The following is a 25,923-nucleotide window of genomic DNA, read 5'->3' on the forward strand; positions in this document are numbered from 1 at the left end:
TCCAAAAAATGATCAATTCCACTCAATATTTAAAAAGATATGAAGAAATGCAAAATCAATCTATCTATGCTCCTCCCTATGTAACAAGATAGGCGCCAACGTTATTTGCCGCAAACCAAATCGATGGTCCTATTTTAAATCCGATTGAATCCAAGCTGGAAGACTAGAGTTGGTATTAATTCTGATTTTTTTTCTTAATTAAATGTAAATATTAGCGTGGAGTAAGCGGTGAGAAATTATTCGAAAAAATTCAAATCATTTAATAATAATAATAATAATAATGATAATAATAGTGTGTATTTATAGTCCGCACATTCCATTCGTGTATGTAATAATAATTATAAAAGTAGTGTTTATTTATAGTGTGCACATTCATGTGTGCAACAATAATAATAGTGTGCATTTATAGTTTGCACATATGCAATAATAATAATAATAATAATAATAAAATTAGTGTGTATTTATAGTCCGCGCATTCCATTCGTGTATGTAATAATAATAATAAAATTAGTGTGTATTTATAGTCCGCACATTCCATTCGTGTATGCAATAATAATAATAATAGTGTGTATTTATAGTCCGCACATTCCATTCGTGTATGTAATAATAATAATTATAGTCCGCACATTCCATTCGTGTATGTAATAATAATAATAGTGTGTATTTATAGTCTGCACATTCCATTCGTGTATGTAATAATTATAGTCCGCACATTCCATTCGTGTATGTAATAATAATAATTATAGTGTGCACATTCCATTCGTGTATGTAATAATAATAATAATAGTGTGTATTTATAGCCCGCACATTCCATTCGTGTATGTAATAATAATACTTATAGTGTGCACATTCCATTCGTGTATGCAATAATAATAATAATAGTGTGTATTTATAGTCCGCACATTCCATTCGTGTATGTAATAATAATAATTATAGTCCGCACATTCCATTCGTGTATGTAATAATAATAATAATAATAATAGTGTGTATTTATAGTCTGCACATTCCATTCGTGTATGTAATAATAATAATTATAGTCCGCACATTCCATTCGTGTATGTAATAATAATAATTATAGTGTGCACATTCCATTCGTGTATGTAATAATAATAATAATACTGTGTATTTATAGCCCGCACATTCCATTCGTGTATGTAATAATAATAATTATAGTGCGCACATTCCATTCGTGTATGCTCATGTGTCGTTACGTTAATACTGAATTGTATTATTGTAAATAACTACTACAAAATGGAGAGGTTTACTAGTCAGTCACCATAATTTCTGATTAAATGTAGCATTTCAGGAAGTACTGATAATTTATTTATCTTAACAAGCCATATTGTGTCATGGAGTTTTGTAGTGATTATGCAAATTCCCTTAAATGCTGCTTGACTAGTAATGGGTTTGTTTTGTTTTGCTTTGTTTGTCTTGTTTTTTTGCTTGTTTTTTTTTTTGGGGGGGGGGGGGTGACAATTTGTTATTAGTATAGCTGCTGCTTCGAGAACACATTTCATGTATGTTAGTCCCGAAATTACCTAGTTTGTATCGAGCGGACGTTAAATTCGGAAAGAAAGTCTTAAAGAAACCGAATGTTTCATCTTAAACCAATAGGACTGGAATGACATATATAGACCGGAAGATGAATTGAAATCACTTCGTTCCTTCTTGCCCTCCGGTTATAGATTCAAAGCGAAATGAATGCAAGAAAGCAAGAAATGAACACGAGGTTAAGAAGTAACTCGACTTCTTGGCTTCGTACAGATGGTTTCCTGCTCCCGGTTCTTGAATTTCGCGAAAAGGTCTCCCTCCGAGCTACATGCTGTCTACAATTTGTAAGGTTTGATTTGAGAAGTTAATGTAGCCATGACATATAACGGGAAATCGGGGACAGATATCCATCATCGAAAACTAAAATCTCGTATTAAATAAATATCTTCTCACAAGGATTATAAACAAGATAAATAATACCCCAATAGAGAAGCACTATTAGGATAACCGAAACTTTGTTTATCATCGTAACAACGGTAACAATGACAATCGAGGCTAATATGTTTTTGAAATAAGTATTTCTCGGCCCAGAGTGGAGTAATTCTAACTATTATAACGAGAACTGTCAGCTCTTCATCTTATCTTCCATAATGCCGCTTTAACTGTGAAATCACCATAAAGTGTGCCACGCCATAATCTGGAGTGTCTGTGCGTGTCTAATCGGTCAAAATTCAAATGGTCTATACATTTATTGAAAGCAAAAGTGGAATTGAGTCTTAATCTCCTTTTCCTCTTGGTGAGATCCTGAATAAAATCAGAGCTGTGAGGGTAAATATAATAATAAAATTGGCAAATAGCAGGGAACGATCGGCGCCCATAAGCGATTGTAAATTGTAAAATAGGACTATGTTAATGATAGATGCCTCTGTTTCTGTTTCTGAAACCCAACACAACCTCGTTTCCTCGCATATTGTAATATATCTATGGTTTGTTTGGTTGGACTCGGTGTATACTATTTAACTTGTAATCAAACGGATACCTTCCATATTATAGTATATATAGAGTTTGTGTGTGTGCGGAGGGTGTGTGTGTAGTGGGGGGGGGGGGGGGTGTCTATTAATATGAAACTTGGGATGACGCTGTACTGGGTTGTTTTGGGGTATTTTTCTTTGCTGGAAATAACTTTTCAAGGGAATTATGACCCGATTCATTATTCATCAAACTATAGAAATATATACAGTCAGTATTTATAACTATTTCTAAAATCAAACCTGGTATTCTTGACACGAGTTATCGTTCGTGACAATGCTAACCATAATATCGTAACCTCTAAATTATTTTTTAAATAATTTGTAGCAGGAAGAGACAAATACAAAATATTATGCGTATTTCACTATACAAACTCGATATTATTATGTATGAGATAGTCGTAAAGATAAGAATACCAATAGGACGTAATTAACGTATAACTAATTGGACTGCAATGGAAAAATGATATTACGGAAGGTTTCCAGTTGCGAAAATAACGGAAATACAATATTATATTCATTAAATAGTAATATATAGTTATTGTATTGGTATAACCGTGGTGTTAGTATGGAACAACCAATATTGGGGTTTAATCTTAATGTAATATCTATTCAATTGTCATATGTGCAACTAGATATTATGTTTAAAATGCGTGAGAGAAATTAAGCTGAAACACACAGGTGTCGCTCGATCCGCTAAAACTAAATTACAGTTTCTAGTATTAATTCTATGCGAGTTTAAAACAACCATTTTGTTTTCAGTTCTGAGCTACTTTAAAACGGCCATTTTGTTTTAATTTTAGCCAAACTGTAGAATATGATGACGAACCACAAAATGTTTTCTTTTTCAGATATAATTGTAGACAATCGTTTTTTTTAATTTATTTTGCCTTGAAATTTTCGTTCATTTCAACTTGACATTTGAATCCATTTCACTTTGACATTTGCATCCATTTCCATTACATTTTGGCAGTTCGTATTTTTTATTCAACAGAACAATCATATCCTCTTGCCATCTTTGTAAACTTTTAGTTTAATAGGAAATGACATGGGGTTTAGCGTTCTACTTTTCTGCTCCGACTGGGATAATGAAGACAGCTAATTTAAAACATGAAATGAAATGAAACTGGGTTTATCGTCTACTGGTTAAAGGAGATAGAGGGAGAGAGAGGGAGAGAGAGAGAGAGAGAGAGAGAGAGAGATGGGGTTTAAGGTCCACTCGACACAAACTAGGTCATTTCGGGACTAACATGTGTTTTTTTTAAATTTTATTTCAATAATTCGCTTGCGCGTTGTGGTCTTCAACAGTGTGAGAAAACCCGAGGACCCGGAGAAAACCCACGAGGTTGGACAGGCGACCCTACTCCTTGTCACGTACAACCGGGGATTCGAAACTACGCCAGTTGACTCAATGACATGCCTTTTGCTAACCATTCGGCCACCCCCCACACCCGGTTAAAGGAGCTAAACCTTTAACTCAGTACTTTCCATATTATTCGAAATACAAACCACGAATTAGAATTCAAAATATTGAACCATTTCAGTCAATATTGAAAACATGGGATCCTAATATCCAATGTACGTGACAAGGAACAGGGTCGCCTGTTCAATTTCGTAGGTTTTCTCCGGGTCCTCCGGTTTCCTGCCACTGCTAACTCTCCCTAATATCCAAGAGCTAAAACACAATAGAAATTTTATAAAAAAAATCATAAAAACAAAAAAAATAATAAGTAGTATGGACTAAGCATGCGTAAAAGTCTGTCGTTCAAGTTGGAATTTTCACGTATGTCAGCGAACATAATTGATTAGAAATTCCAATAAGTATTTTAAACATTGAACATAAATCATTTTATTATGCATTCATACCACATTAATATGTGCTTTTAGGTTCCAGGGAATAGAGCCGTACGCCCATTAGAAATTAAACTCTCGTTCAACTAGCTTAGTCTCTGTTCTCATGGAAGCGGGGCTAACTCTATACAAACAGCGTAAGATTAATATGGAAAAACTAAAGAGATAGGCATACTTTTTTAACGAGAGAGAGAGAGAGAGAGAAATGGGGTTTAACGTCCACTCGACACAAACTAGGTCATTTCAGGACTAACATATGGTTCAGTTTCATTTCCATAATTCGCTTGCGCGTAGGGGTCTTTAGCAGTGGGAGGAAACCGGAGGACCCAGAGAAAACCCACGAGGTTGGACGTGCGACCCTAATCCTTGTCACGTACAACCGGGGAACCGAAACCACGGCAGCTGACTCAATTATAGACTTTATGATGCAGCGCGCACGTGCCAACCATTCAGCAATCCCCCCCCCCCCCCCTTTTTAACGTTATGGACACTCAACTTTGCTTGCCCAACCTCGTGGGTTCCGCCGTGACCTCCGATTTCTTCCCAGTGCTAAAACTGCCTAGGCTCAAGATGACCTATTGTGTGTCGACTGAACGTTAAACCCACCCCCACCCCTCGCATCTCTAGCCTTTGAAAGGTGGCACCTAGTAAATGTTTAGGAGATTATTGATTCTTCTGATAGCCATATGAGTTATTTATCTATTTCAGAATATAGAAACGTCGATCATGATATTTCAGGTACCCATGAACTATTATATATATTTATCTGATGTCACGTTTAATGTAGCGGCATCATTTTTAACGCATGATGAGATACATGTCATATTAATGCCGATAATGTATACAGTCAATAAATAATTTTAATTTTAATTACAAATTTGTTTGTCATGAGTATAATTTACAGATGAATGGTCAGAAAACGACAACCATTAATTATGAATTGGACATGTGGGTCATTCTCCTCCTGGTATAAATAATGGGAGTTTGGACAGATTCGTCCAGCGCCAAAAGAAAACTAACGGTGAGTGTCCATCAATGTCTGCATAGTTTGTTTTGTTCTTGGTTAATACGTTTCTCTTTTTTTTTTTGCATCTATACACTCTACAAACACAGGTGTTGAAACCACACAAATTTGTTTTAATTATTTTCAGAGAGAGGGGGAAATGGGGTTTAACGTCCACTCGACACAAACTAGGTCATTTCGGGACTAACAAATGGGTCATTTTTATTTCCATAATTCTCCTGCGCGTAGGGGCCTTTAGCAGTGGGAGGAAACCGGAGGACCCGAAGAAAACCCACGAGGTTGGACAGGCGACCCTACTCCTTGCCACGTACAAACGGGGAATCAAAACCACGCCAGTTGTCTCAATGACAGACTTTATGATACAGCGCGCACGTGCTAACCATTCAGCCACCCAACCCCCCTTAATTATTTTCAACACAAGTTAGGGGTTAATATTTAAAGATACATTATGGGAGATTAGATAAAGAGCTGACAGTTCTCACCATAATAGGTACAAATTTCAGTCCAATGGATCTACTCTGTCTGAACCGAGATTTTAGCGATTGAATTTTCGGCCTAGCCTCGATCATCATTACTAAAGTCGGTACGATAGAAAACGTGAATGGAAATCGAACAGCAAGTCGGGACCTGATCCAATAAATATCGCAGGCTAGCGATGACATCGAGAATTGATTATGGCCTTGATAGGTTAATTAATATCTAATTAATAATTTAGATAACATTTCAGGCCTAAAGAAAGACCTGCAAATAGGCAGATTTAGCTCTTGCATAATGTATGTTTAACAAAAAAAAACGTGTGTTGAAACAAGGCAAACATGTGTTGAATATGAAATCAACAAAAACGTGTGTTGAAACAAGACAAACTTGTGTTGAATTTTCCAAATATCATAAGTTTGGAATCCAAAGGAGAATAGGTGGACATACGACTGTCCGGGCAAACTTCCTTTAATTGACAAAAATGTTAACTAAGTTGTCTGGTAAATGTCTATTAGGGCATTTCAATATTCCAATAGTCCAACATTCGAATTCGAATAGAGACTACAGTTTTTACAATATTGTTTTCTAATTTGGTTTGAAGCCTTGAAGTCTATTGACGAACTCTATTGATTTTCAACGCTGTGCTACCTTCAGTTCACGAGTTATCTTCCCTTAGCTGAAAACTTATTTTAACAGATTTTTCAAATTTGACGTGAAGCATCGGAGTCATGAAAAGACGGTTACTCTGTTACGGAGTTACTCCCTTGCTTGAAAATAATTTTCCAAATTTGGTATTTACCATTAGGTTAATGAGAGCCTAAACCTTTCCTTCTAGACCTAATCCCCACCCCCCCCCCCCCCAACGCAAAAAAAAACCTTTCTGAAAATCTTTTTATTATGTTAGCAATTACTACAATTTTTTAGATTTTCAAATTTGGTATGAAGCATTGGGTTCATGAGAGTCCAAATCTTCCCTTTCGGACCCCCCCCCCCCCACACACACACACACACACACACCACCACCACCTTGTTAACGCAGATGGACTGACAAGGACAGCTGTCTAGTCGTTCGGATGGGACGAAAAACCGAGGTCCTGTGTACACATTGGCGCGCACGTAAACGATCCCTTGACAGTTGGAATTCGATATAAGAGTAGGCCGTAGTGCTGCTGTCCGGGCAAACTTTTCCCTCATAGCACACTGTATGGCGTATGCCCGTCTTCATTAGCCTAGTTCGGAGCAGAACAGTAGGACGTTAAACCCCTTTCATTTGTTAACATGTTAGTTAGCGTTTACAGTTTTTCAAATTTCATGTTAAGGTTTTGGTCTGTGAAAAGTTTTAATCCTATTAATTTTAAAATATGGTTTGAAGCATTGAAATCGGTAACCACGAACCCTGATGATTTTAAATAATTACTATTAAGGGCCCGGAAGGACTTGGGAACATGATGGAGATTTCGAAAAGAACCCTAGATCCTTATTAAATTTGGTCAACATCCAAGTTTTTCTTTAGATAAGCTGCTTTGTTGGCGTATTTCCAAGCTTTGTGTTGCTATCTTTTAACATATTTTTCACCATTTTTGTCAAAATATAAAAATTGTAGCTGTGCTAATTAGTTTTGACGATTTCCATTATAGAAGATGATTTATTTTTACAATTCCATATATAATGTTACGAGATAAAATATATATTGTGCGCAATAGAATTAATAGAATCGCTCATGTTAAAGAGAAGTGTTGCTGTTCATACTGATGTGACAGACTAAGTTAAAGATATATTATGGGAGATTCGATAACGAGTTGGCAGTTCTCACTATAATAGTTAAACTAGATAATGTAAAGGCAATTTGCTGAAAATTTCATTCAAATTGATCCACTATGAACCGAGAACTAAGCGATTGAAATTTCCGCCTAGCCTCGATAATCATTACTAAAGTCAGGACGATAAACAGCATAGTCTCGATTATTCAATTAATCGTTAAAGCGTGAAGGAAAGTTATGCAGTAAATCGGCTCATAATCCACTAAAGGTAGCAGGTTAGCGATGCCATCTAGAGTTGATTATGGTCTGGATAGGTTAATTAATATCTTATTAATAATTTAGATAACATTTCAGGCCTAAAGAAAGACCTGCAATAGACAGATTTAGCTCTTGCATAATGTATGTTTAAACAGAATGCAAACATAAGATTAGGCTAGATTCGACCCGGTGTTAGGCGGAAAATTTCCCTTTGGTGCAGGATGGAGGACTGGACAAAGACCCCGTGTACCCGTTGGCATACACGACAGATAACCTCTGGCAGTTGGAATTCAAAAAAAGTTATGGCCGTAGCACCCAAGTCCGGGCAAAAGCGCCCGTCTTCCTTAGCCCAGTGGGTGCATAATAGTAGACCGTTAAACCCCATTTAATTTATTATCGGACTGTTGCAACAGAAATACCCACAGTGAAAGAGGATCAGGTTATTGGTAAATTCGATGATTATTGATGCTATACTCCCAGTTTCATTTGGTCCACAGAGCCACGGTGGCTCACTGAGTAAGATGTTGGCTCGCTAACCGGGGATTTTCCGTCGTAGTTCCCCCTTGTCATTGGTGCAAGGCGGAGGGTCTGGCAAGGGATATAGTCATTTGTTTGTGTACACATCAGCCTGCACGTAAAAGAACCCCTCACAGTGGGAATTCGATATAAAAATAGGTTGTATTGCAGCTGTCCAGGTATAATAGCTATCTATTAGCACAGCCGGCGCAGACTAGTAGGACGTTTAACCCCATTTCATTTCATTTGGTCTACAGATTAGATATTGACCGTATATTTGCAATCAGTTTTCTCTTCAACTTAAATCGTCCAGTTGATACTTTTTAAACATACGTCCAGTTGGTTTGTGTGGGTTTATTTCATGGGAGACATGAAACTTCCCAAAAATTTACACCCAAGAGCTGTCTATACATGTATACAAAAAATGCCAATCGTCCAGCTCTGTCACACTGCTAAAGACCCCTACGCGCAAGCGAATTATGTTAATAAAATTAAACCATATGTTAGTCCCGAAATGACCTAGTTTGTGTCGAGTGGACGTTAAACCTCATTTCTCTCTCTCTCTCCAGCTCTGTCACGACACTCACCTAACCGACATCTACACCAAAGTCTCAAATTGCCTGCCTGAGCCCTGCTCAGTCACGGCACTCACCTAACGGACATCTACACACAAGTAACAAAACAAAAAACTTATTATCGAACTCATTCAAGGCATTCGCCTAAATGAACAGCTACATTCACCCTAACGCAAAGTAATTGTGTCCAAAAAAAGTGTGGCGGACAGAAGATAGACAGTTTTACGGACAGGCGAACGTACTTATTTTAGCAGCCCTCTACATTCTTCGAAAGGTAGGCAACAAAAATCGTCATAACACTTTAACTGGGAAATTGTATTAGTCATAATTCTCAGCTCACTGTAAGGGCCAATAACAAAATATCATTTTATTCAAAATTATTTTTAACGCCTTTCATAATAGCCAAGCTGTGAACAACACATTTTTTGTTAATCATTATAATATGAGTCTAGATGCTGGTACTGATAGCAATCACTATAAATACGTTAACTAAAACATTCGGTCATTATTCTGTTGGTGAAACGAATTAGAGAAGGTAAGTGTATTAGCTTACTGATGATCTGTATATTAGGTTCGATCCCGGTGATGGTCCAGACAGTTCTTAGGGAGTTTCGAGCCTGATTCCCCTTGTCAATATGGTGTATTAGGTTATTAATGCTAATTATTTTAGGAGCCACGGTGGCTCTGTTCGTATAGTATAGCGCTGACTCGTTGTTGGGAAAGACAGTTCTTAGGGAGTTTCTAACCTGATTCACCTTGTCATTAAGTGTATTACGTTATTAATGCTAATTATTTTAGGAGTCACGGTGGTTCTGTTAGTATAGCGCTGACTCGCTAACCAAGACGTCCCGATCCCGTTGTTGATCCAGACAGTTATTCGGGCGTTTCTAGCCCGATTCCCCTTGTCAGTATGGTCTATTAGGTTATTAATGCTAATTATGTTCGATCCTGTTGTTGGGGGGGGGGGGGGCAGTTCTTCGTAACTTTCCAGCCTAGTTCCCCGTAGTGGTGCCAGACAGAGAGTCTGGTATGTAAAAATTGTCTAGATGTTAGGATAGGACAGAATACCGTGCACTTGTAGATGAACACTTAAAAAAGCCTTTAAAGCGATAATTTCATATTTTCTAAGAAAGTCAAAACATAATTATTTCTTTGTCTTTTGCTCAATAGGTTTTCAACTCACTATTATACGATCATAGGTATTATTCTCCCACTAAAAAATCCTTTGACCCTGGAAATAATAACACAATTACCTCTCTTGTTTTCCACCCACCCCCCCCCCCCCATGGAATAGCTATCTTCAAACGTTTGAATTTGAAGTTGAAAATGATATTTTTGCCAATTTCTCAACTGGCAATAGTGAATTATAGGATTAATAGGATTATTCTTTAACAAGATAGGACTGTTTATAGATACCATCTATTTTAAGGCTTCATTTTAATACATTTTAAAAATATAACTTAAAAATATGAAATTGCAACTTTAAAGTACGCATGCAAACTATGAATGAATAAACGAATGAAGGAAATAGGGGCTAACTTGATACTAGTCTGCATTAACTGGGCATGCGCCATATAGGGAGCTGGGGAAATACCCGGACAGCAATTGAATTGTCATGGGTTTTTTGACGTGGACGCCAACCTGTAAATGCAAAATATGCCTCATGGCAAGTTGTGTGTTCGATTACCGGCTTGTGCGAGAAAAGGAGTGGATCTGAAGAGCAAAACAGCGGCTTACTCGCACGCATTTTGTTTGTGTTGACTGAACCTTAAATGACATGAAATAAAATGGGGTTTGAAATCAAATGAAATGAAATGGGGTTTAACGTCCTAATGTTCTGCTCCTATACTGGGCTAATGAAGACGGGCATACGCCATACAGTGTGCTATGAGGGAAATTTTGCCCGAGCAGCGGCACTATCGCCTACTCTTATATCGAATTCCAACTGCCAGTCTCATCCGAAGGACTAGACAGCTGTCCTTGTCAGGCCCTCCGTTCCGCACAGCTGACAAGGGAAAACCACGTCGGAAAATCTGGATGAACTTTTTCGGCCAATGAAGGGATCGAACACCCGACCTCCAGGCTAGCGCCAGCGTCTTAACCACCTAGCCACCGTGGCTCAAATGGGATTTAACGTTGTAGTAATCTGTTGACAGGACGTAACGGTCCTCTCCCAATATGCCTCTAAAATAAACGCAAATTTTTTTTCACAAAATAAACGTATTTTTTTACAAAAAAAAAAATAATAATAATAAAATCGCCAAGGAAAAAGTTAACACTGAATAGGTCAAAAGAAATAATATCTTTACTTATAACTTGAACATCATTCCATTAAAAAAAAGTCAATAATTTAATATGACCCACACCTGTCGTGCTAACTGTGTAATACCTTATTAATATATGTTAATATTTTATACCACCTATGTATTTATTGTAATATAGAAACCAGAACGGATATTGTATATTTTCTTTAATCAAAAAATGTCAGTGAAGTATCTTTTTTATTAATCTTTTAGAGGCATTTAGTAACTGGATAGCTTGGTAAAGTTGAGAGAATACTCTCCAAAACGTCGCCTAAATAACTAAGTAGCTGTTTTGCCATAAGCATGTGTCATTATTTATTGATAGAGGCATTTAGTAACTGGATAGCTTGGTAAAGTTGAGATAATACTCTCCAAAACGTCGCCTAAATAACTAAGTAGCTGTTTTGCCATAAGCATGTGTCATTATTTATTGATAGAGGCATTTAGTAACTGGATAGCTTGGTAAAGTTGAGATAATACTCTCCAAAACGTCGCCTAAATAACTAAGTAGCTGTTTTGCCATAAGCATGTGTCATTATTTATTGATAGAGGCATTTAGTAACTGGATAGCTTGGTAAAGTTGAGAGAATACTCTCCAAAACGTCGCCTAAATAACTAAGTAGCTGTTTTGCCATAAGCATGTGTCATTATTTATTGATAGAGGCATTTAGTAACTGGATAGCTTGGTAAAGTTGAGAGAATACTCTCCAAAACGTCGCCTAAATAACTAAGTAGCTGTTTTGCCATAAGCATGTGTCATTATTTATTGATAGAGGCATTTAGTAACTGGATAGCTTGGTAAAGTTGAGAGAATACTCTCCAAAACGTCGCCTAAATAACTAAGTAGCTGTTTTGCCATAAGCATGTGTCATTATTTATTGATAGAGGCATTTAGTAACTGGATAGCTTGGTAAAGTTGAGAGAATACTCTCCAAAACGTCGCCTAAATAACTAAGTAGCTGTTTTTCCATAAGCATGTGTCATTATTTATAGATAGAGGCATTTAGTAACTGGATAGCTTGGTAAAGTTGAGAGAATACTCTCCAAAACGTCGCCTAAATAACTAAGTAGCTGTTTTTCCATAAGCATGTGCCATTATTTATTGATATTTTTTTTATTGTTGAGCGCTACGCCAAAACGAAATGAAATGAAAGAAATTGGTTTAGTGTCCTACTTTTCTGCTTCAAACAGTGTTAACTTGTGTGGTTTCGATTCCCGATTGTACGTGACAAGGAGTAGAGTCGCCTTCCAACCTCGCGGAGAGTTTTCACCGGGCCCGCCGGTTTTCTCCCTGCACTGCTAAAGCGAATTATTGAAATAAAACTGAACCATATGTTAGTCCCGAAATGACCTAGTTTGTGTCGAGTGGATGTTAAAATTATTCACTCATATCACACTGTATAACGTATGCCCGTCTTCATCAGCCCAGTCGGAGTAGAACAGTAGGACATTAAACCCCATTTCATTTCATTTTCTTTATATCAAGCTAGATTTGTGAAGGCCAGTTTGGTCTTGTCGGGGATGGTGTTCGTCTAGCTGTCGGGGAAAGGTGTGACGCAAAACCAAAGTCCACCAGTGTAAACGGTATCCTGCATGTTAGGAAAACTTAAACATACATTATGCAAGAGCTAAATCTGTCTATTTCAGGTCTTTTTTTAGGCCTGAAATGTTATCTAAATTATTAATTAGACATTAATTAACCTATCCAGACCATAATCAACCCTAGATGGCATCCCTAGCCTGCGATCTTTAGTGGATTATGAACCGATTTACTGCATAACTTTCCTTCACGATTTAACGATTACATTGATAATGATGATGAAGGCTAGCCGGAAATTTCAACCGCTTAGTTCTCGGTTCATGGTGGATCAATTTGAATGAAATTTTCAGCAAATTGCCTTTACATTATCCAGTTTTTAACTATTACAGTGAGAACTGCCAACTCGTTATCGAATCTACCGTAATGTATCTTTAATAACAGGAATTCGATTAACCGCAGCTGACCTTATAGCTTTCTCTTCCCTGACATTGAAATATTTATTTTATGTTAGTTGTAAAGCGGCCGGTGTATTGTGTTACCGAAACGTTAAACGCAATAAATAACTTTCCCTGGAGGTGACTGAGAAAGAAAGAGTGAAATAGATCCTGATAATTTTTTAGCTAGATTTGTATCATGGATGACACTTGTTTTCCCAAATGAAAAACAGAAAAAGGAACGAGCCGATCGTCATTTTCCTAGTAAGGATGACGTCATGTCAGCTGTGAACGAATTTTTTAGGATGCTGGAGAAAATTTCTTCCAACTAGACTTTGCAACATCGTTGGCAAAATTGTGTACACCTCGAAGGGGACCATGTAGTAAATTAAATGGAAACCATGGACTTAGTACAGGTCTTTCACAGACAGGCTTAAAACTTGTCAGCCAGCCCTCATATATTGATAAAAAATATCTAGATATACATTACTATTGTCTGAATCATGATGACTAATAAAATGATAACAAATAGTGGTTAGTTCTTATCCTAGTTCTTGTCCGCCCCATTACTTTATGATCTAGCACGCAAGCGTTAGTCCGCTCAACCAAACACCCACCCCACCCACAACACCCCAGCACAAACCACCCCACCCACAACACAACCCACGACACCCACAACACAACCCAAAACACCTGGATGTGATCGATATTAATCCATTTAATCAATTTCTTGTTGTTTTCAGACTAATTCAGACTAAATCCACCATGGTCCCGGTCAAATTCTTTATTGTCGTTATCCTTGGTCTTGCAGTCACCGATGGTAAGTTGTAAAATCTCTCTCAAAAAGGAAAGAGTGTAGCCGTTGAGGCTGATTGAACTTAATTAGACCCCTTCACGCGTGTGAATTATTGAAATTTAATTGAACCACACGTTAGTCTCTCTCTCTCAGGAATTCGATCTTTGCATTGATAATGTATTTCGTTTAGCAATGATTTTTTCAATGACAGAGAGAGAGAGAGAAATGGGGTTTAACGTCCACTCGACACAAACCAGGTCATTTCGGGACTAACATATGGTTTAATGTTTTTATTTATTTCAATAATTCGCTTGCGCGTAGGGGTCTTTAGCAGTGGGAGGAAACCGGAGGACCCGGAGAAAACCCACGAGGTTGGACAGGCGACCCTACTCCTTGTCACGTACAACCGGGGATTCGAAACCACGGCAGTTGACTCAATGACAGGCCTTATGTTACAGCGCGCACGTGCTAACCATTCGGCCATCCACCACCCTCCCTTTTTCAGTGACGTAAATGGTCTAAAGTTTGCTCTTTAGATCATAATGCTTCGGTTCCCTGTCCAACCTCGTCGGTTTGCCCCCGGGCACTCCGGTTTCCTCCTAATGCTAAAGCCTCCTAAGCGCAAGCGAATTATCGAAATTAAATCGTACCATATGTTGTTCTTGAAATGACCTAGTTTAATCATGTGTTAGTCCCAAAATGACCCACTTACTGTTTGCTCCCACATGCTAAAGACCCCTGCGCGCAAACGAATTTTTAAAATAAACTTGTACCATATGTATGTCCCGAGATGACCTAATATATCTTCTTTTCCTACACGAGAACCCGTGTAAACATTGGCGTGCACGTAAAAGATCCCTTGCCAGTTAGAATTCGAAATAAGAGTAGACTGTAGCGCCACTATCTGGGCACAATTTTCCTCATAGCACACTGTATGGCGTATACCCGTCTTCATTAGTCCGGTCGGAGCAAAACAGTAGGACGTTAAACCCCATTTCATGTCTTTTCCTGTACCCAGAAAGCATTAACTAAATCAAATTAAATTATTTCTATTTACAGCTGCTTATTATTACACTCGATTATTTATATCCAAGTCTATACCTGTTACAAGTGGTAACACCAGGGTGCCTTTTGATACAGAAGAAGCCGATTACGGTAATCTGTATGATGATGACACAGAGAAACTGACCATTCACGATACTGGAAGGTTAGTACATTTCACTGTTTATCACAGGGTTAAACTCTTCTGGAACACGTGTAGTACTACCGGACTTCTTTATTTGTTGTGTTCCTTGTGATCGTAAATAATACTACAGCAACAATGATTTCACAGCTTTATTAGTAAACTGGAAATAACTTTGCAGGTTCCTCGTTCTCAATGGTAATGACTGGTAAGAATTTCTGGGTGAGCTCTAATCTAGCTCTCCTCTACACCCTAATTTATACCCCCTATTTTCCCAGGTCTTTAATAACCTTGACGTGAATTTCCACGCCATATAAGGAATAAAACTTTATATTTCCCACAAACAAGACAGGCAACATTACCTATTTTTGGTCAACCGACCATAGGTCAATAAACAGCTAGAATTTGTGGACTATTTTGACAATGATTATAATTTAACTAAAACATCACTGTTTTTTACGAACAACTATAACCACGTTCATTTAGTACTTATGATTTGACTTTATAGACCAAATTGAAGAGACAATTTTATAAAGAGCCAAAATTGTCTCAAGGGCCATAGTGCTACATACTGTAGTCGTTGTGGCTCAGCGAGTAAGAGAGAGAGAGAGAGAGAGAGAGAGAGAGAGAGAGAGAGAGAGAGAGAGATGGGTTTAACGTTCACTCGACACAAACTAGGTTATTTCGGGACTAACACATGATTCAATTTTATTTTAATAATTCGCTTGCGGGTAGGGATCTTTAGCAGTGGGAGGAAACCGGAGGACCCGGAGAAAACCCACGAGGTTGGACAGGCGACCCTGCAACCGGGGAATCGAAACCCCGCCAATTGACTCAATGACAGACGGTATGATACAGCGCACACATGCTAACCATTCGGCCATTGGCTTACTAACATGGAGGTCCCGTTTTCGATCCCGGTGTTGGCTGACATTGTTCATCGGAATTTTCAATGGTACAGGACCGAATGCCTGGCAGAGGACAGCGTATAGTCATTGGCGCATGCCCGTCTTCATTAGCACAGTCCTAACAGTAGGGCGTTAAACCCAACCACATTTCATTTATTTCTTCCGTGAACACTAAGTCTTTGTGGATTAGAAGGCCATTTCTCTCGCGTGAGTTTCATAATTTCACTTTTATAATAGTAAGTGTTTCCTGCCCGATATCCAACCTCGTGGGTTTTCTCCGGGTCCTCTGGTTTCCTCCCACTGCTAAAGACTCATAGACGCAAGCTAATTTTTGAAATATTAAAATAAAATTGAACCATGTGCTAGTCTCGAAATGACCTAGTTTGTCTCGAATGGTCGTTAAATCTAAACTCTCTCTCTCTCTCTCTCTCTCTCTCTCTCTCTCTCTCTCCCTCCCTGTCTCTCTCTCTCCCTCTCTCCCTCCCTCTCTCTCTCTCCCTCTCTCTCTCTCATACCATAACTGTTAGCTTACTTGCGCGCGGCTACTTAAACAAATATTTATTTTAGGATTGACTTTCTTTTAAAGCTGCTCTAAACGATACTTCTATGGGGAATAATATGTACAAAGCTGTTATTAATGTATCTCCCATTACGCGTTTATAATTCAGATTAAAATCGAATGGGTCTCGCTCACTCACATATTAATACCATGTACGTCACCTTGTAACTATTTATAGTAAAATTAGCAGACTAAATCAAAATTGGAGAGTACCATTGGCCACTGTATCTCAAAAGGGACGACTGCGCCTTAAGCCAAGAAAATGGAGGCGGTGAAATGGTCTGCTCGCTCTTCCATTTTCACCCTATGCTCGACTCATTGAAATGAGCTAAATCGCTAATATTTGGGACCCAGAAATTGACACAAATGGGTAGCACTGCATATATTAATGTAATATGAATGTATACAAACTGATTTACATTCAATCGTTTCCGTTTTTACTCTAGTTTCAAAACAGTTATGTTCGGCGAAATACATCAGAAGTCTCAATCAAATGGCAATTTCTAACGTCTGTTTATTCCAGTCTACACCGACAGTATTTATTGCGCTTGCTCTCCAGATAAGAATATATTGTCACCTTTTGACATAACTTGTGGAATATGTCTAGTTCTTCGAGTTCCTTGTTACAAATGGCACCGAAACGCATTATGGTACACGATTGTCTTAAATATTGGATATCAGACGCCCATCATTTCCCTGTAAGATCACAACACCAGTGTTGATTTAAATTGAGAAATAATTTGGGGTTTTTCAATGTCGAAGGAATGGATGATATTGAGTTAGAGACTTAGCTACTTTAAGACTGGCTTTTCTTACAAGTCTCCTAGGAGACACGTGGCTGCGAAGGGCAAAAATACGAAATCGATGTTTTCGTTTTTTCATCCAAAGTAACCACTGAGCAATCGTGAGTTTTGAAGTTTAAACACGTTTTCACCCAAATCAAAGGGAGAGAGAGAGAGAGAGAGAAATGGGGTTTAACGTCCACTCGACACAAACTAGGTCATTTCGGGACTAACATATGGTTTAATTTTATTTACATAATTCGCTTGCGCGTAGGGGTCTTTAGCAGTGGGAGGAAACCGGAGGACCCGGAGAAAACCCACGAGGTTGGACAGGCGACCCTACTCCTTGCCACGTACAACCGCGGATTCGAAACCACGCCAGTCGACTCAATGACAGACTTTATGATACAGCGCGCGCACGCTAACCATTCAGCCATCCAACCCCCCTCCCAAATCAAAGGGATCATTTCTCAATTAAATACAATAAAAATAAGATATAAGGGAAGATAGGATAGAGGCATACAATCTGTAGAAAGTTATAGGATATAACCTCCGTTATGCTAGGTTCACATGGTCGTGCGATGTGTCCCGATAGGATTGTCCCTATAGAGTCCACGAATCGTGATAGTGGGAACCTGGCTTAAGAATTCATCAATTTGAATAACTTAAATCCGTTGAAGTCCGGTGATGTTTGGAGATGAACAAATTCTGGAATATTACCTTAATACCAACGTCTTTCGATCCTTTAAATATTCAAATTAAAGATGCATTATGTAAGATTTAGATACAGAACTGGTCGTTATTGTTGTAATAGTTTTAAAATAGATAATGAGAAATGAATATATTGAAAATTTCATTCAAATTACTCTATTGTGGAGATCGTTCATTATCGCAGCAACGTTACTTGTTAATAGAGACTCATTTTTAAATTAAATCATTAAATGGCGATCATACATCTGCCACCGATGGTCTAGTTGATTATAGGCTTGTCGCGTCAATAAATGTCTAAAGAATAACTATTATAACATTTGAAGCCAAAATGAAGATCTGCAATAGGAAGATTTAGCTCTTACCTATTGCATCTTTGAACTTCACGTGGCTACATGTTAAACAAACACGTGACAACCAACTTAGATCCTTGGTTATTGCCAGGTTGCAGGGCTAATATTATTTCCATTCTTTGACGATGTCATTATCGGTCTGGAAACTTTATGTTTTCCGTCCCATCCGAACGACTAGACATTTGTCCTTGCTGGGCCCTCGGTCCTGCACCACTGACAAGGGGAAACCACGCAGGAAAATCCCGATGAACTTTCTCGGCCAACCCCAGGAACGAACCCGCGAAATCCAGCCTAGCAAGCCAGCGTCCTACCCACATTAAACCCCATTCCATTCATTCATGTATGAACATCTTTCAACTTCAAAATTCACATTCTGTTTTTCAGATCTTATTACGAAGTCCATGTAAAAGTTAGTGAAGTGCAAAATTCTCGGGTAGATGTTCTGTTACAAAGCAATGGTGAAGAGACCGTGATCGCAACCTGCCAATTTGATGACCGTAATATGTGCAAAATTAGCCAGAAAACATCTTTTAACAAAGGTGACGAGATCAGTGTCAATTTGATAACAGATGTTGACACTACGATAGAGAAAGAAGGAACCTACATCTTCTTGGCCTCGCGTTAAATTAATAAGCCTCCAAAGGCAGAATAAAATAAATGATCAATTCACAGCACGCAAATATCTAGATTTAAGAGTTGTTAATCAAAGATGCATTATGCAAGATTTAGATACAAAACTGGCCGTTCTTCCAATAATAGTTAAAATATAGATAACGAAAAATGCATATTGAAAATTTATTCTGGGCAGAGTCTTGACTGTTTGAAGATATCGCGCAGATCGTTTATTATAGTAGCAACGATAAACTTAGCCGCGATTATCTATTTTATTTTTAAATTTTTAAATCTCGCGGATGTTCAATTTCATTTAAACCTCGACCATTCGATGGTCAAGTGAATTAATTATAGGCTTGGTTTGTAAATAAAGGTCTAAATGATAATTTAGATAACATTTGAAGCCAAAATGAAAGATCGGCAATAAGCAGATTTAGCTCTTACATAATGCATCTTTTAAAAAAAATGTTCAATAACTGATCAGTATTGGCGTCCAAAAGTTACACCAAGCTGTCTAAACCATGAGGTCTATTACTGAGGTAAATGGCGTTGATGTAGTTCCAGGCCTGTATGTGACAAGGGTGAGGGTCGCTTTCCTAATGTGGGTTTTCTCCAGGTACGATCAACTACTCGATGTGTTACTATTTCTATCTCTCAGTGTGTTGGAATGGAATGGGATATGGAATTTGCAATATTTCGCACTCTTATTTTGAATTCCAAATGACAATGATTGTTTTACGTGGCATCTCGGTTTTTAGTCCCATCCGAATTACTAGGCGCTCTTCCTTAGCGGCCATATTTTGGAATCAACATATGTTCTTCAACCGTGGGAGGACGCCGGATGAGCTTGGGAAATATCGGCCACTTGACACAGTGACAAACCTTATGGTTTAAAGCACAGTTGTTAGACCACTCGCCCCCCCCCACTCACCCACCACCAAAACTTTCAGCCACGTCCTTGTGTAATCTCTCAGGTAGAGGCACCTTGAATTCAACGCGATTTTGCATTGAAAATATAGATGGTATAACCATAGTACATAAGTACTGATAAAGAAAGGGGCGGGGGTGGATGGCCGAATGGTTAGCACGCGCGCGCTGTATCATACGGTCTGTCATTGAGTCAGCTGGTGGGGTTTTGATTCCCCGGTTGTACGTGACAAGTGGTAGGGTCGCCTGTCCAACCTCGTGGGTTTTCTCCCGGTCCTCCGGTTTCCTCCCACTGTTAAAGACCCCTGCGCACAAGCGAATTATTGAAATAAAATTGAACCATGTGTTAGTCCCGAAATGACCTAGTTTGTGTCGGGTGGACGTTAAACCCTCCCCCTCTCTCTCTCTCTCTCTCTCTCTCTGATAAAGAATCGTTTTAAGAAGAGTTATTTACCCCTGCATTAGATTCCGACAAGATATTTTATGATTTCGCTCGCTTAGTCACAGCTTAATAAAGAGAATTTGCAGGTTACAGGCGCCTGTGGGTATATTCATAATATGTCTGTCTGTTTTCAAAAAGGTCAATGATCGCCCCCGGTCCATATATTCTTGCTCTGATAAATGTTGAAGCTAATTGAAGGAAAGAGACTGTGGCGATAAAACCGACTCATGTATACGTGTATATATATACACGCATACTCATGCTGTTCATCAAAACGCGCAAGGGTATGATTTTGTTTTCGTACCGAAAGGGGTATGCAAGATCGCCGCCCCTCCTTGCAGCTGTCCCGGATGCCTATAGCCAAATGACAATATATGCGCAGGGGTTGTTACTTGGGGGGGGGGGGGGCGGATTGCCCACAGTACGCCAAGGAGGTTGAGGAGGTGCCGCTATCGCCAGATTACATACGCTCACACCAGGGATCGAAATCACGACCGCCAGCGAGAGGTTACCTGTAGGCCAGGTCTTGACTTGGCCTAACGTCCGCTTCCACCTAGGGTGATGTCGCAGACAAGTGTTTCCTTGGAAACTTGCGAGAGCAGCCAGTTGTTAGACAGAGACTCGTCTAGCGTAGGTGGTTGGAAATAGATCGCGCCTTTTGAGTTACAGTAACCATTCACAGGCTCCATCCAAAAGCGGAGGGCCTGACAAGGACAGCTGTCTAGTCCTTCGCATGATACGAAAAACCGAGGTCCCGTGTATATATTGGAATGCACGTAAAAGATCCCCTGGCAGTTGGAATTCGATATAAGAGTAGACGATAGTGCTGCTGCCCGGGCAAAATTTCCCTCATAGCACACTGTATGGCGTATGCCCGTCTTCATTAGCCCAGTATAGGAACAGAACAGTAGGACGTTAAACCCCATTTCATTTCATTTCATTTCCACCCAAAAGGCGGTAGGCCTACAAGTAGTATAGGGTAGTGCATAATCTTTACCGTTGATGAGATGGCGTTCCTGTTAAGTTGTCTTATTTCCATCTTCATTGTCTTAGCGCACGCATAGGGTCTTTCCTGAGGGTGGAAACCGGAGTACCCGGTGTAAACCCACGAGGTTGAGAAGGCGCCCACACGCTCACTCTAGACCACTAGATCCCCCCCCCCCACAGGGGTTGAAATAGGTGCTCATTAGTGCTATAAATGTCGGGTGCTAATTGGTGCTATACATGTAGTTGCTAATTGGTGCTATGCATGTAGTTGCTAATTGGTGCTATATGAACTAATAGTTGTTGTTGTTCTTAGCGTCTAACGTCCGCTTCCACCGATGGTGATATCGCAGACAAATTGTCATATTTTCCTGTGGGAGGAAACCGGATTAAATCTACAAGGTTGAGAATGCGCCCCTATCTCCAAGCCACATACGCTCGGAACCACGACCTCAAGGTCAACTAGAAGCGCGACACTCTAGATCACCAAGACATCCAATTGCCCCCTCTGAGTAATAGGGGCTATTATTAGCTTATATTCTCATTTCGCTTCTCTTTATATTTGTGGAAACCGCGGTGGCTCAGTTAGCAAGACGCTGGCTCGCTTACCTGGAGGTTTCCCATTGTCAGTGGGCAAGGCAAGGACAGTGTCTAGTCGTTCAGGTGGTCCCCGTGTATACATCAGCGTGCATGTAAAAGAACCCTTGCCAGTTGGAATTTGAGATAAAAATAGGCCGAAGTCGCGCTGTCCCGGCAAAATTATCCTCATGCCACACCATATGGTGTATACCCATCTTAATTAGCCCAGTCGATGCAGAACAGTAGGACGTTAAACCCCATTTCATTTCGTGCTGCCTTCAAGGGAACGTGATATAGTAGTAAATATTATGCAACTACGTCGTTAAGCCACCCCACGTGGAAGTAATTATTAAGTAATCAATATAAAAGTTTAATCTGCTTTCGTGTATATACAACACCTGGGCAAGTATGTCAACACGTGGCGCCCGCCATTGTTTAAGTTCGCAACCCGAGTAACTCATTATCTAGTAGATCAATATAATATAACTCACATCTACGTAAATAATAACCTGTCAAGCACATAAATAAAAAAAGAGAAATTTTAATGTCTCTTCGACATTTTAACTACTTTAATCCAGTCATTAATAATCTCTATTAGATAGAGGGGGTGGAGGGGGCGAAGACCTTGAACATCCATTTAACGGCGGGGACTGCGGTCATCCAAACAAAAAGTGAAATTAAAAAAAAAATTAAAGAATGAAATTAAAGCGGGCTGACAAGGAATGTTCTGCTCGGTCCTTCGGGTTCTATGATAAAACTCGAGTTCGATCTGTGTACAAAATTTGCTGTGCACGTTAAAGAAACCGTGAAATTCGAAATTTCAGGAAGATTGGGCAATTACGAAACAATCTTCTCCCTGACATCGCGGAAGTGGCTATAGTAGATTATAATAACCTTACAATGGCCGATGGCAAGAACGGCTGTGTTGGTGGGACGTTGGTGGGATGTTAACCGTCATCCACTGCGTATGCAAAATGGACTATGGACTTATTGAGGACCGTGAGCAATGTTTGGGTTCTCATCACCGAAGTCTGTTCGCGTACCGTGGGCAGGCAGACGTTTCGTCATGACTTTAATAGTGTCTCTATAAAAACACGAGCAAGGGCCACCCGAGTCTGTGATAGAATTCTCGGTGGAAGCGGGCGTTAAGCTCGAAAGCAACAATAGCCGCATGAAAAGTTTGAGTTGGTTCTAAAGTTTTGTTTCATTTTACCTTTTCGGTATATATGATTTAAACAATATTTTATTCAAATAAGATAAGTGTTGTATACATATACAATTCTGAAGGTAAGGATTCAAAAACAAGCCAAGGCTTATATTAATTCGTCTCCTTATATATTAAGTATACTACAAATACAACTGTGATATATACACTTCTCATACAAATACATTTAACGGTACAATATTTAATATTCACACTAATCGTGCATGCAAGTAATTTAACAGTTAGTGTCACTTACATTGCCTTACTATTTCATAATACGCTTGCCTTGCATCATGTTTTGTGGACGTCAGATGTATATTAACCGAAAAGTAATTAATTTAGATGGTATTTTACGATGGTTATTGTAGTCTTTTAGATAAATGTATAAATGTGTGGACTGTATTGAAAATGTGCGTATTTATTTGTAAGGTATTATTGCTATCACCATTGGTTAACGTTTGTAAGTTAATAAAAATATTTGGTAATGTATTTATAGTTTGGAATCTAACATTGGTAAATTTTGGACAATATAATAAATAATGTTCCGTATCCTCTATGTAGTGGCCACATGAACATGCTGGGTTGTCCGTTAAGTGCATGACGAATTTATGGTAGTTTAAGTTACTTTTATTGTGACGCAGTTTTGTATGGATTATTTGAGAAGAACGCTTTCCGGTGTAAAAATATTTAGGTACTAATTTATCATCATTGGTTAACTGTGCTTTAAAAAGTTTTATACTAGGGCATGCTTTCATATGCTCGGGTAAATTATTCCAGTCTTTTATTACGGACGGTAAAAAGGAGTTTTTATAAAATGTAGTATTAGCAAAAATATTTCTATATAGTTGTGAATTCCGCGTTTCGTAAGGGTTTACGTCCGAAGATTTGTGAGGAACTAGAATAGACAAGTAACCTGGAGTTATTTTATTCACCATTTTGTAAAATAAAATTAGTTTATGACGATATCGTCTAGTTTCAAGCGAAGTGAATCCGGATTCTTTATACAATAGATAATGAGATGTACCTCTCACTAATCCAGTAATTGTTCTAAGTGCATCAAGGTTTAAGTTTTCAAGTACAGTACTTTCGTGTTTAGTACAGTTATTCCAGATTACGTCACCGTAATCGAATAACGGTAGTATAAATGCTTTATATATTGTCTCAAGAGACCTTCTGTTTAAACGATATTTTAAACTTCTGAAACAATCTATAAATTTACTCACTTTAGTCACAATATAATTAATATGAGCAGTCCAATTACAATTACTACTTAAATAAACTCCCAGATGCTTGTGGTCTTTGATATCAGTTAGTGCTGTTCCATCAAAGTAAAGATCAATACGGGTAGGGTTTTGTTTTCTCGAGAATGTAATAGTTTTTGTTTTCTGCGGATTAAAGTTAATTTTCCAACTTTTCGACCAGTTACTTAGTTTCTTTAAGTCTTCATTTAGAAGGGATTGACATCCTATTGGATCATCGATTACCATGTATAGGGACGTGTCGTCCGCAAAAAGACGGATATTTGCATTTATTCCACGCGTAATATCGTTTACATAAATCAAAAATAGAAGAGGCCCGAGTACCGAGCCTTGTGGTACTCCAGACCTTATCATGAGGACATCAGAGCTTTGATTGCGGATTACAACTGACTGTTGACGGTTTTGTAAGTAATTTTCAATTAATTTAAGTAATTTTCCCCGAATACCAATAGAGTTTAATTTATAGATGAGACCCTTGTGCCAAACACGGTCGAATGCCTTACTAACATCACAGAATATGGACTTTACTTCTTTACCGTTATCAAGCGAACGACAAATTTGGTCATATAAGTCAACCAATTGGAAAATTGTAGAGTCATTACTTCTGAAACCAGATTGGAGCGGAGTCAAGATATCATGACTAATAAGAAAATTGTTAATATATTTAAAAATACATTTCTCAAAGATTTTACCTAAGGTTGATAATAGAGATATTGGTCTATAATTTTGAGGGTCATGTCTGTCACCATGCTTGTGGATCGGTACTACGCTGGCTTCTTTCCAACAGTTGGGAAAAGTGACGTTATCAATTAGGAAATTGAAAAGTTTGGTTAAGGGTCTGCATAAGCTTTTAGCACACGATTTTAATATCAAATTATTTATATTGTCAGGCCCGGGGGCCTTTTTAAGGCAGACTGAAGTTAATATATCATGCACTTTGGAAGAAGTCATCAATATGTATTCGATGGAGAAATCATTAAATGGTAATGTCGGCGGCTCATCGTCTATGTCGCTTAGTTGGTTGTTACTAACAAAGACATTATTTAAAATATTTGCCTTATCGTTCGTATCGTAAAATATCGTGTTATTAAAATGGAGAGGAGGTATTTCTTTGATCGAGTTACCTTGTTTAATGGAAATTGATTTGACAAGTCGCCACCAATTATTCTCACTGAAATTATTCTCTGAAATGTTTTGGTCAAGTTTATCATAGTATAATTGTTTCGATTTGCGAATTTCAGAAATAACAAAGTTGCGATACGATCTGAAATTTTCCCAAGATTCATACGTGTTATGACGTTTCGAGTGACGATGTATACGGTTTCTTTTGCGTATGATTTTCCTCAAATGACTATTCATCCACGGCGCAT

General features: G+C 38.5%; 1 long non-coding RNA gene across 3 annotated transcripts; it reads left to right on the forward strand.

Moving 5' to 3' along the window:
- Positions 1-5,370: 5,370 nt before the first annotated feature.
- On the forward strand, positions 5,371-19,226 carry LOC126829463 (uncharacterized). 3 transcript variants are annotated; one of them, XR_008789058.1, is made up of 4 exons: positions 5,371-5,391; positions 14,001-14,077; positions 15,113-15,260; positions 18,931-19,226. It is a non-coding gene; the product is annotated as an uncharacterized LOC126829463 (long non-coding RNA). The 3 variants fall into 3 exon arrangements; XR_008789057.1 differs by lacking the exon at positions 5,371-5,391 and adding an exon at positions 9,445-9,515; XR_008789059.1 differs by lacking the exon at positions 5,371-5,391 and adding an exon at positions 11,422-11,463.
- Positions 19,227-25,923: the final 6,697 nt, after the last annotated feature.

This window comes from Patella vulgata, chromosome 8, assembly GCF_932274485.2.
Source record: "Patella vulgata chromosome 8, xgPatVulg1.2, whole genome shotgun sequence".
In the NCBI taxonomy this organism is placed as follows: Eukaryota; Metazoa; Mollusca; class Gastropoda; family Patellidae; genus Patella; species Patella vulgata.